Source organism: Tasmannia lanceolata, unplaced genomic scaffold (assembly GCF_043159265.1).
Source record: "Tasmannia lanceolata isolate RefF3 unplaced genomic scaffold, GAP_Taslan_0.1 ptg000035l, whole genome shotgun sequence".
NCBI classification, from domain to species: Eukaryota; Viridiplantae; Streptophyta; class Magnoliopsida; order Canellales; family Winteraceae; genus Tasmannia; species Tasmannia lanceolata.
The window spans coordinates 2541433-2545908 of NW_027518712.1; positions in this window are offsets into that span (position 1 = coordinate 2541433).

The window sequence follows — 4476 nt, forward strand, 5'->3', positions numbered from 1 at the left end:
TTTGGGGTACTAATGGCAGCACTCCAAGTACGGTCCACATTGCAAGAAAGAATCAGAATAGCTCAGGAATTCGACCCAGAATTTTATAAAATCAGAAGTAAGTTAGAAGATGAATTTGAATCCCGAACTCACAATGTCGGTACCTTGATGTTCTGTAACCGCATTTGTGTTCCGAATGACCCTGTTCTGAAAAATAAAATTTTCAAGGAAGCGCACAGTTCGCGTTATTCTGTACACCCTGGAGTTACGAAAATGTATAAAGACTTGAAAGAAAATTTCTAGTGGAATAATATGAAAAGAGAAATAGCTCAGTATGTATATCAGTGCCTGACTTGTAAGGTGATTAAGGCAGAATATCAGAGACTACCCGGAACATTGCAACCACTTTCCATCCCAGAATGGAAGTGGGAGGAGATTACAATAGATTTTGTGTCAGCTCTACCTCGTACTCCCTCAGGCAATGATTCCGCATGGGTAATTGTGGACAGATTGACAAAGACAGCTCATTTCATACCTATTAGAACCGGCTTGACACCTGAAAGGTTGGCCCGGTTATATGTTAATCAGATAGTGAAATATCATCGTGTGCCTAAAACCACTGTATCAGATAGAGACACTCGTTTTGTATCTCAGTTTTGGAATAGCTTACATTCAGCAATGGGATCTTCCCTTAAATTCAGTACAACTTTCCATCCTCAGACAGATGGACAATCTGAAAGAACTATTCAAATTTTAGAAGATATGCTCAGAGCTTGCATTATGGGTTTGAAAGGATCTTTGGATGACTATCTTCCCTTGATTGAATTCTCCCACAATAACAGTTATCAGGCCAGTATTAAGATGGCACCTTTTGAGGCCCTTTATGGGAGGAGATGTAGATCACCCATATGCTGGATGATGTTGTGGACCCCGATCCGAGAGGCGAGGCGGGGGACGTGCCCCACGCGCTAATTCTCTATGGATCATCCACGTGAATGGAGAGCTCTACCAAGGAACTCTCGAAAGAAGTGCCCCTCACAGCATGAGTGGCGATACAAAGGTGAGATACCTCTCGATTCGGGGACTAGCCCAGATTCGAGGCGTACCTTAAACAAAGAAGAGTCGCCATCCAAGGAAGTAGGCCAAGGATCCCATACTATGCTCTGTTGCAACGGATAACCAGAGATATAAAAGAAGATTCGTGCCTGGTTACGAATTCGGAAGGTCTAAAGAGCACCTCATCCGCCCAAGTACAAACACCTGGTCTCTTATGCCATTTACTTAATAATTTTGAAGAGTTTTGGGCGAAAGTCATATGAAATGGGAACGAATATCTCCGAGAAGACGTCTATCTAATCATGCATATCTCGGAGATGAATAATAAGCACACATAAAAGAAATGAAAGAGGTGTCGCCTAAGAATAACTAGGTTATGAGTGTCATACCTAATTGGTGTCTGAGTTCTGATGTGCAAACGCATGCATGCTGCAGCTAAAGGTATGAGATCTGTACATGAAAATAAGAAGACACAGCAAAACACACAACACAATTCAATTCTATACATGACTGGACAAAATGAGTCCTAACTCTAATGCGACCTGACTCGGACCAAGATGGCCGTCCATCTCAGCTGCTCTACGTATCCCGGCCTCGGGAAGAATCGGAGTCAACGTAGTTCGATGCCCTATTCTAAACTATTATGCCTAACCATCTAGAACTGCTATCCTAGACTCGATTCCACTAGACTCGACTGATTTTTAAAGCTTTTTTGTACAATTGCTTAAATTCATTTGAGTTGTAATTTTTAGGACTATATGCCCTAACTAATGCAAGTTGGTTAGCCTTAAGCTAATGCAGGTGGGTCCTACATCCTATGTGTATCTAGGCTGTGCAACCTAATGAAAACCATGGGCTGACTATATGCTTCCTAGTCTAGCCATCGATTCGACTGAATGTCTAACCGATCGACTTGAGGCCTCCTAACTCTAGGGACACTCACACGACAGGACACACCATATCAACAAATCAGGACAGACTACTAACTCTAAAACACCCTAAATGTCTAGGACAGAATCCTAACTTTAGGGGAAGATCTTTTTGAAAAGGTTTTGAAGAGTTTTTGCATTTTTTTTTGGAGGATTCGAAATGTTTATTTTTAAAGGTTTGGCTGGACCTGGGATGTGGATCCCAAGCTGCACTACATACCCTGTTGAAAGGGATCAAGCCAACGTAGTTCGGAACAAAATTCTTAACTATTCTCCTAATGATTCAAGGCTTTTTGAGATTTTTGAATTTTTGAAATGTTTTTGTTGTTTTGACACAAGAGGACAGAATCCTATCATCATAAAGGGAGGACAGACTCCTGAAATCCCGCAAAGGTTGGACAGCATCCTATGTTTTGCGGGGGAAAAGAACAGAATCACAGCTCTGCAAGGGTTGGACAGCATCCTATACCTTGCGAGAGAGGATAAAAAACACATGACTTGATAAGAGGTTGGATGGAATCCTAACCCCTAAGATGATAGGACTGACTCCTGAAACTGAAGGACTGACTAGCTAAGGACAGACTCCTATGCTAACGACTCTGAGAAGGGCTCTAATGAGACATGACATGTCTCCTAAGACAAAAAGATAACTAGGGCTAATGAGACAAACCTGTCTCCAAAGGGTTTGAACTTTCTGTATGAGACATAGCCTGTCTCCCTAAATGGGTATGAGTATCTGCTGAGACGTAGCTTGTTTCCCTAAAAGGTTTGATTTTCTGTCGAGACATAGCCTGTCTCCTAAAAGAGGGCTCTAGATGACTCTTTCATTGCCCTTGCAATGAATGAGGACCTAAGATTTAATGAATGTACATCTAAAAGACTTGGGCAATTTTTTTAAATGAGAGAGGGGAGTGCTACTTGGACTAAGTGAGTCCACTAAGGATGGGCTTGGGCTAGCGCCTTCATCGCCCTGGTGATGAATGGAAGGATCTAATGACTTGAGGCTGTCTTTATAAAAGACAAAAGAAAAAGGGATATTACATGGACCAAGTAGGTCTCCCTAAAAGATGGGCTTGGGCTAGCACCTTCATTGCCCTTTCAATGATATGATCTTTAAATGGTTAACCTATGGAAGGGGAATGGTATTGATATAAGCACATCTCATTTGATTATAGCAACAAAGTTAACTCACTTTTTGCCATTAAAGAGCTATTAAGAATCACTGTAATTCCCAAAAAGTTTTTCAAGAGGGAACCACTTATCAAGATGGCCATCAAAGGCTACTATAATCTAGAAAACTTCAACTGAAAAGGTTAACACGAAAAAAACAAATGGAATCCTTATAATTGCTAAAGATTAGTAATCCAAATATACAAAAGCATCATGTCTATGGTCATTCCAACCCCTATAAGGTTAAGAAAGATAACAGTTGAGATATATACCTTGGGTTTGAATTGTCAATAACTGAATAATGCCAACCATTTTAGGCTCAAAGGTATACTACAATACTACTATAGACATCATCACTTCTTCACATCCCCATTAATATAACCATCAAAGGTGCCTTCCAATTCTTTATTGGTCTATGAATCTAAAAACCAACTCTGCAATTACTAAATTATTTGGTACCAATATCAATGGCCAGTTGTCTTCTCCCCAAACAGAGCTTATGAATGTAGAATTGCTTCCTTTCTTTCTTTTTCTACAATTTTAATATTAGGCCAGAATAATATTGGACATATGATTTGATTTGAGACTATCACATCCAATTGTGAACCCTATACCGATTATTAGACTCAAAATTGAATGCAATTCTGAGTCCAGTTACCAGTTTAGGACTCTCAACTGATTCTCACAATCTCAAATGAACATGGCATAACTATTCAGGTTCTATGCCTTAAAAGGAGCAAGGTGAAACAAAGAAAACATTAAACATTAAACATCTAACCAAGGAAATTAACAAGCATGCACAACCATCTTCACTTGTACCTAAAAATGAAAACAAGGAGAAAATTACCTAAATTTCTGGAGGGGTTCAAACAACTCACAGAGTAATGGCGGTTGCAACCAGAATTTGCAGAGATTATGGTGACGCGGTAGATTTGTAGCGAGACCAGCAACAGAGATAATGGTGAAGTCAATTCGAATGATCGGAGCACAACGAGTTTCCGGCGTGAAATCGAACACAATTTCGACAACACATCCTCATAATTTCAGCTTTTTTTTTCTTCTTTTTTTCTTTTAGTTAAGATCAAACCCTAACCAAGGTCCTTCCCTGACCCAACCCCATTGAGAACATACAAGCTCCTTTTACCTTTGTTTCTACTTCTCTCTTCCCTGTGTAATTCTCATGATCACCGATCTGAAGTTGCCGGAGATGAAATCATTGCCGGAGATAGTGAAAACTGATGGAATCCGATGATAGTTACCGAAGAAGGGAGAAATTTGCCGGAGATCCGTTGGATCAATATAAGACCACCGGATCTGATTATAGATGGCCGGAATTCTGCTC